Below are 9214 nucleotides of genomic sequence, written 5' to 3'. Positions count from 1 at the left end.
GAACCACTGACCCCTGGAGGATGGAGTAAAAGTCTAACCCTTAGACCATTCGGCCATCCGTGCTCGGATTTTATACTTTATATACGCAATCCTCGTAGTGTCACAAAATATAACGACAACAACGGAACTCTCAAAAGAATTCAATCGTTTCGCGTTGCAATGCTTGATAATTTTCAGGCTTTAAAATCGTCAAAAGAGGTATATTATGGATATTTTAGAGCATGGTAATTGTTCAGTATTACTGTTTTCTCAAAAATACCATACCTACAACGAAAATTTGAGAATTTGAGACAATTTGTTTTTTTATTTTGTCAATTTATCTAAACGTAAAAAGGTCCCTTTAAGACATTGTAGTAGCCAGATCAGACGGTCCTTTGCAAGACATTTTCTTTGCAAAACGAGTGAAGTTGTCGGTGATAACGAGTTTTTTTTTATCGTATCCGTCTATGCAGACAGCCACTTTTTAAATGATATATGTACATAAGCAGAGGGGGTAATCACGTAATGATCTAAAGGAAGTCAACAAGTGGAGACGTCCGTGCCGAAACAGGTATTTTTTGCCGTGTATACCTTTTATTACTTTTATTTAATTAATGCCGCTCACTTTCCAGCCATAGCATCAAGATAGTGATAAGCGTTTATTTCGCACAATTTCCTAACGGGAGTCCTTTTCCATGTAATATTAGTTACACCGTTAGTAACTGACGGTGTATGGGATATACACCCTCAGTAATTTAATAATTTAATTTAACTCGGGCGAAGTATGGTATTAAAGGGGCCGTCCAACAGATTTTTGCATGTATTGAAGCTTGTCATTAAATGCTTTATATGCTTTATATTGATAAATTTAAACATTTGAACTAAAAATCTGCAGTAAAAAACAAGAATACAATTTTTAAAAAGGAAAAAAAAGTAAACCTCAACAGGGCTCGAACCGCTGATTCCTGGAATAAAAAGCCTCCCGCCTAGACCACTCGACCATCCTCACTCTTGCTGAGAGCGGATGTATTTTTTAGGTTTATAAGCAATCCTCGTAGTTTCCCAAAATATCGATTCGCGTCGATACGACGCTTTATCTGTTGGACGGCCCCTTTAAATTACTGAGTTTAAACGGTGTAACGATTATATCTCAACCGACTACTCGATTACTCGGTGGGTATGGAAATTACTCGGGGTGTATGGTAAATAGTCCATGGGCACATGACCGCTTTAAGCCAATCGGATAAAGTCATTTTTGTAGGAGGTGAGATATTTTGTGATCTTTCCTGGGTTTCACTTAATAAATACTCTCCTGCATACAAACACAGAAGTATTTGTATTTAAAATCCATGTACGAGTATTCTTTTAATGTTTCTATGTTTGGTAAAATATAGATTTTAAGTAGTAAGAACATAAAAGGTTTAACGATCTAAATGGGTCTCGCAATGAGATGATTACAAAGGGATCCCGATAACAGGCGAAAAAACGTTGCTTTTCTAGTGTAAAATTAAACGTGATATAAGTATTTTGACTAGCTATATGTTAACTAGGACGAAACTTGCAGCACTTATCAACCGAAACCAAACATAACTTTTGAATGCCGCTCCCATTCATTTTAAATTACGCATGCCTTTCAGCTTAAAAAAAACTTTTTACATGAAAACTTGTGAACGATCAAATTGCTTCCACAAGAATCATATCTGCAAGTGATGTAAGTATGAATTAGTTACAGCTTGTTCTTGTCTGTAATTTATTAAGCACAATTACAAATACACGTTTTATTTTACACAAATACAATTTATTCTATACATGCATATATTATATATATTATATTTTCATATACATTTCATTATTCGATGCAAGACGTTATTTTATAAACATTTTACTTAATTATCATCAGAAACTTACACTAAGTTCCAATTAATAAGGCTTTAGTTACTGATACTATTTATTGAGTTCTTCAGAATGTCATTTAAATACTGGACATTTTAAAGGTAATTCTAATACGTTCATGAGTCTTAGTCTATAATTTTTACGAAAAGCTCTTGGTACGAATGGATTTTACACGGAGCAGTATTATTACAAGCGTGTAAACTGCTTCATCAGGAAAGCATAAATAAAGTTTATATATGAATATAAATTAAAATAATAATTGTCACCTTGTTGCTTGACCGGTAAAATTACCTATTTTTGGGAAACAATAATGAAATTAAATGTACGAGTTTATTGCGACAAATCGTATCTGTGTTACAGTAAATGCCATCAACATGTCCCTGTACAAGATGAAGGAGTAGTTGTTTAACTGATTGAAGATCAACATTTTAATAATTTCAGACGATGGCAAAGAAGAAGAGTCAAGTTCAAAAGTAAAGGTTCCGATAACAATACCAAGCCTGGCTGGGTTCATCATCCACTGCCTGGAGAACGATTACGGCAAAGTTCTCCGATGGAGGCAAAACACACGCCGTTTACGACTATCTTATATCATCATGAACACTTATCTATCAAATCTCCCTCAAAAAAGAAATTCAAATCTGCAAGAACTTTGTTTTAACCTACCAAGTACAACGATTAAGCGACAAAATAATATAACAGGTAATGCATGCAGTAACGACTTTGAAGAGTAATCCCTAGAATGCTATCAAATACTTAAAATACCGACAGATCATCCAGAAACGAAGGCGATGTTGGAACCTTCAGAAGCACAGCCTCTATGTGTGAAAAAGGCACCATCACGGCAGCAGCCATTTTTTTTCAAACAAATTAGGTTCGCAGCAAATGGCAAATATAATAAGAGTTCTGATTGGCTGATGTCATAATCTAAAAATAAATGCTGGTCGAGTAGGATTTTTCTGCTGCAGCACAAAAAATGCTGCTCGGGCAGGAATTTGCTGGTCATGCAGCATCTAGATACTAGATATTTAAAAATGCTGCTCGAGCAGCATTTTTTCTGCTGCAGCAGACGTTAAAGTTTCGAGCTGCAGCAGAAGTTAAAGTTTCGACACCTTTGGTGCGCCATAGGTACAGACGATCTAACCTTCGCCAGCTAAACTGTGCGATTCATTGATTGTAAGTGATAAACTGCGCTATTTGATTGGCTGGTAGAGATACATTCAACTAATAAAATTCATCGATGCATTTAGCTATATGTAAATGTTTACAAATGGCTGCCGCATGGGACTTGTGAAAAAAAAAATTGCAATTTGAAGCAATTAAAAAGTTTAGACGAAGGCAAAAAACAATCATCATTAATTTTTCGGTAAGTTTCTTTGATGAATTTAATTGGTATTAGCTCTTGAGAGTGATAATCTTTTGAGTAACAAGTGAAATTCAACAGCGCACTTAATGAATGGCAATTAATTTTTAATTTATTTTTTTTTTAATTGCATAGGGACCCGTCACAAAAAAATAAAAAATTATATGACATATATTATATATCATATAATTTATTTTTGTGTGACGGGTCGACTTGCAGTAATGGACGATGGTGTCATTTTAAGAGTCATGTACTGTGGCCATAGTCGAGTTGCAGTCATGAACAATGGTGTCATTTTAAGAGTCATTTGCTGTGGCCATAGTCGACTGGCAGTAATGACCGATTGTGTCATTTTAAGACTCATTTACTGTGGTCATAGTCGACTTGCAGTAGTAACGAACAATGAAGTCTATTTAATAGCCATTTACTGTGGCCATAGTCGACTTGCAGTAATGAACGATGATGTCATCTTAAGAGTAATTTACTGTGACCATAGTCGACCTGCAGTAATAAACGATGGTGTCATTTTAAGAGTCATTTACTGTGGTCATATTCGACTTGCAGTAATGAACAATGGTGGGATTTTAAGAGCCATTTACTTTGGCCATATGTGACTTTCAGTAACGAACCATGTTGCGATTTTAAGTGGTATTTACTGTTCCCATATTCGACTTCTAATAAAGACTATAGACTATTTATAGTCAAAAACAATAATGCGATTTTATTATGATCGTCAGTGGTGAAAGATGAGGTGTACTAACGGTGTACTAACGAATGCAATTCGAATAATTATTTTCTCACGCCGTGGCTAGACTCCTAGTAGGAAACAACTAAAAAATTAGACGAATTGTTTTAAATGTATTAATCCGTCGGTGTCGTTTATATTACGAACAAACGTATTTGCTTGATACTTTAACTTAAATCCTTTGAACATCATGCACAAACTATTTAGCGTTGAACTGTTTTGCTAAATAAAACAAAATTGTTGCGTAATTTGGTGTTTCACCGCCTTTTTGCAGGCGATGGAAATAAGACATTGCAGACAATGGAAAAGAGACGTACCCATTTAATTAAACCTCACACAATCAATAAAATGGAGTACACAAGTCAATTTTATTTATTTATTTATTTTATAATTTTTCTGTCAGCCAAAAAAATCGTGATTTGTTACTATTGTAACCACATAAATGGATTTTTTTCTTCTGTCAAATAGAATTCTGCAAAACTGCTCAAATATGTTCATCTACGTATTCTCATAATAAAACACAAATAAAAAAGGGGGTCACCGCTCTTGAAACAGAGATTTTTCGTTTTAACAATCCCTATGGTCTACGTCAAATTTCATAAAATACAGCAAATAGGCAAAACCCAAGTACGGGTACATAGATTGTTAGAAATATGCATAAACATTAGAAATTGTTCACAGTCTTAACTGGGGTCACAACAGCTTACCGTACCAAAAGACAATATAAAACACAATATTTAATCACAAACATAAGACCATACAGTATCAAACTCGACCTTAATCATAACTTACATGTACTTGTTCACAGATTTCGGAATGTTTTGAAGTTTGTGATTAAATGCTTTAAATTGATCAATGTAAACAACAGGATTAAAGAGCTCCAGTATAAAACAATAATGAAATTTAAGAAAGAAAAAAAAGGAAAACAAGTTAACCCCACCTGGGATCGAACCACTGACAAATGTATTATGAACCAACTTGGTCAATTCTGATGATACTGATAAAAAATATTGAGTTGTGATAATAGCATCATCAGTGTTGCTATAAATATATCCTCGGTTAAATAAACTGCCGCAACACCCCTTCATTATCTTCGATTACTTTATCTATTTTCAGCTCTCCGGCACCTCTGGCGCCCTCAGCAACATCCACCAATGTCATCAGTGTGAACGCTCGACGACATGGTCACCTTACTGACGAGGAACGTGACAATCTCCTCTCTACCCACTGGAAGCCCTCAGAAAAACACGTGTACAAGAAGACGCGATTCGGCAAAACAAATCGCACGTTCCAGTCATACTGGCTCCAGAAGTATCCAGGAATTGTGTCTAGTGTAGAAGAGGATGTCGCGTATTGCTTACATTGTGTCACATTTCCAGGGAACAAGAAACGTGGAAAATTAGTTTTCAGAACTGGAACATGGGATTGAAGCTTATACCTGAACAAATGTGCTCCTCTCCTGTCAATGCTAGTAACCTTGAATGGTTCAATGATGATCTCCCTTCCCCTCCGTCCTTGCCTGCTGAGTTGCACTTATGGCAGGCTAGGTGGAAAGGTGTAACCAACCCATTCAGGGCTCTGTTGAACATTGTGATTACCAGCTGTACCCTAACATTTACATTGTGTACACTGTTTTGTCCATATCATGTGTGTTCCCTGTCACATCATGCGAGTGTGAAAGGAGTATGATGTATCAGTGCCCTAGGACTTGTTAAGACAAAACTTAGATCATCAATGGGTCAGGACAGGTTGTCCGCTTTGTGCCGGCTTTCCATTCATAGGGACATGGACATTAACGTTTGCAATGTTGTACGTGAGTTTGCTCAGAAGCATCCTAGCTGGATGGATCTTCCTGACATCATGTCTGAGTTGTAGATTGTAACCAGTGATAGTAGTAATAGATATATGAATTATCTAAGTGATCATTTCTATGAAAGTACAAATATCATAACTCAGGGTATCACGTTTACAGATTTTTCTAAACGTTTAAACGAAATGAAATAAACGAAACTTTACCATTTAAACGGTATCAGTTTCATCGCATTTCCAAACTGAAAATAGTAATTATTTCCGGAAGTAATATTCAGGGCATTTCCCATTCGCGCAATGACGTCATATTAAAACCATAAAATATTATAAAACAGACCATCCGTATCACCACATGTGTATTCGTCATTCTATAAAAACAGTTTAAAGAACGTCGAAAATAATGTAAACTCGATGAAAAACAGCGTTTTTCCTCACTACTTTGGGAATGGTGCCGGTACCGGCAAAATTGGGAAATTAGTGGCGTTTTCATCCAAATTGGGAAATTTATTAACTATGCTTAAAACTTAAGAAAACATGCGCAAATAATAAGTTGCATATTAAGATCGAAGTGGTGAATGATTTCCTGCAAAGTCCTGTTTCTATCAACACTTAACAAGTTTATGAAACTAAACCCTCTTTTAACTGAAGCCGTTCTTGAAAGAAACAACGGTCTTAATCGGGGCTCTTGAGCTTCATGTTCCATAGGATAACCTTCCTCTGACTGAACAAGGTTTGCGTCAGAAGACTCGACTGTCAATGAAAATTTGCTATAAACAACATCTGACAACTAAGCACTGCATGACTCAATATTTGATACATTATCCCAAATTTTAAAACTCAGCATTGTATATATGCGCGATTGATAATCACTACCAGTAATTTGTCTGGCTGTGTTCATTTTACACCGACATTGGTTACATACTACTGAACGAGTTGTATAGTATAAGAGTATGGCTCCATGGCACTGAAGGTGCGAAAGATTGCGAATCAGTTATGCGTGAAAAACTCTGTGTCACTATCAATGGATACTTTCAGTGGTTCTGTGGCGTTGCTGTACCTACCAAACTAATCAGTAATTATACCCCCATTACCATTGGTAATGGGGGCTATATAGGAGTCACTTTGTCAGTCGGTCGGGCGGTCTGTCTGTCTGTCGGTCTGTCCCGAAATTTCATCCAATCTTCACCAAACTTGGTCAGAAGTTGTATCTAGATGATGTCTATGTCAAGTTTGAATATGGGTCATGCCAGGTCAAAAACTAGGTCACGTGGTCACTTAGTGTGTTTTAAACCGAAAGTTTTTCCGGACCATAACTATGTCATTTATCGTTAGATTTTAAAATGACCTGGTACATTTGTTCACCATCATGGGACGGTGTGTCGTGTGAAAAAAGTACGTTGATATCTCCAATGTCAAGGTCACTCTTGGAGTTTAAAGGTCAAATGCTTGTCCAGGCCCTAACTTTGTCATTTATGGTGAGATTTTAAAATCATTTGGCAAATTTGTTCACCATTATTGGACAGTGTGTCGCGTGAAAGAATTACGTCCATATCTCCAAGGTCAAGGTCATACTTTGAGCTCAAAGATCATAAATTAGCTTGCCCGGGCCATAACTATGTCATTCATTGTAAGATTTTAAAATCATTTGGCACGTATGTTCACCATCATTGGACAGTGTGTTGAACGAAAGAATTACGTCGATATCTCCAAGGTCAAGGTCACACTTAAAGTTCAAAGGTCAAAAATGGCCATAAATGAGCATGTCCCGGCCATAACTATGTTGTTCATTGTGAGAATTTAAAATCATTCGGCACATTTGTTCACCATCATTGGACAGTGTGTCGCGCGAAACAATTACGTCCACATCTCCAAGGCCAAGGTCACACATTGAGTTCAAAGGTCAAAAATGGCAATAAATGAGCTTCTCCGGGCCATAACTTTGTCGTTCATTGTGAGATTTGAAAATCATTTGGCACATGTGTTCACCATCATTGGACGGTGTGTCGCGCGAAAGAATTACGTACATATCTCCAAGGCCAAGGTCAAACCTTGAGTTCAAAGGTCAAAACTGGCCATAAATGAGCTTCTCCGGGCCATAACTATGTCGTTCAACGTGAGATTTGAAAATCATTTGGCACATGTGTTCACCATCATGGGACGGTGTGTCGCGCAAAAGAATTACGTCGAATTTATTTTTCTTTATTGATATTGCTTTAGGAAGATAAGTCTTACTCAAATTAGAGTTGAACTTATATAAACTATTAAACTTTTATAGTACATGTTAAAGATGCATCTTAAGTTTTTTTTTTAAAGTTAAAACAATGATGAATTAATGCATTTTAAGTTTTAATATGCACAAATATATGTGTGAGTTTTTGAATCATTTAAAAGCTTATTTGACAATAGTCATTAATATGACATATGACACAAATACGTTGTTGTAAATACTTAAAAATATGGGTATTCTTAATCTAATGAGACAGATCTCATACTTTTCCCCAGATTTGATGAGAGATTTATATGTAAATCTCTAAAAGCAACTGTTTGATATGTTGATGTCTTTGAAATGTGTTTTAGTTTATTCATAGAACTTGAAATAAAGAGTGTTGCTTAAAAGGTTATTTTTATAATTTGTAAAAAGGTTTATCAATGACTTTGCCTTATTTGACAGTTTTTGAACCACAAGACTCAACAAGGTATACATAATATTATTACAACCAAGTTTGATAAATATCCACCCATCCAACAGTGGTGAACTAGTAGGATATCCAAGAAGGTTAAGTAAGACGTCCATCTATCTAACACTGTTAAACAATTTCTGGTCTGACATAAAGATTATGTCTCCCACCACTTTAGTGGTTTGAGAGACATTTGATTTACCCCTGTGTCTGTCTGTCCGTCTGTCTGTCTGTGTGTCTGTCACACTTGATGTCTGTACTCAAGTTCTTGTTTGTTTTACATGCACTTTTATCATGCAAAATGCTGATTAGATAGCAGGAAATTGCACTATTTCAAGGTGCCATTTCAAAAATTGTTCGACCTTTTCCTTTGTTAGCTGTTTTATCAGTACTAATTACACATACTTATGCCAGTAACTTACAACAGACTTACTTGGTTCAGAGGTGGAGGGCACCTTGCAGAAGAAAAGATTTCATGGCCAATACACCAGTCATGTGACCGGGTAGGGGGACAAAACACGTCATGTGACCGGGTAGTGGGGCAATACACAAGTCATGTGACCGGGTAGGGGACAATACACAAGTCATATGACCGGGTAGGGGGACAATACACAAGTCATGTGACCGGGTAGGGGAAAAGGGAACAATAAGGCATATAATAAGCGAGTATTTTTCTGCAATAATTTTGGGCGGATTCTTATGCATTTTATATACAAGTCTATTGCAAAAATAACGGTTTATCAGTAA

Source organism: Dreissena polymorpha, chromosome 9 (genome assembly GCF_020536995.1).
Source record: "Dreissena polymorpha isolate Duluth1 chromosome 9, UMN_Dpol_1.0, whole genome shotgun sequence".
NCBI lineage: Eukaryota > Metazoa > Mollusca > Bivalvia > Myida > Dreissenidae > Dreissena > Dreissena polymorpha.
The sequence above is the reverse complement of the archived record's forward strand: the minus strand, read 5'-3'. Positions refer to the sequence as shown.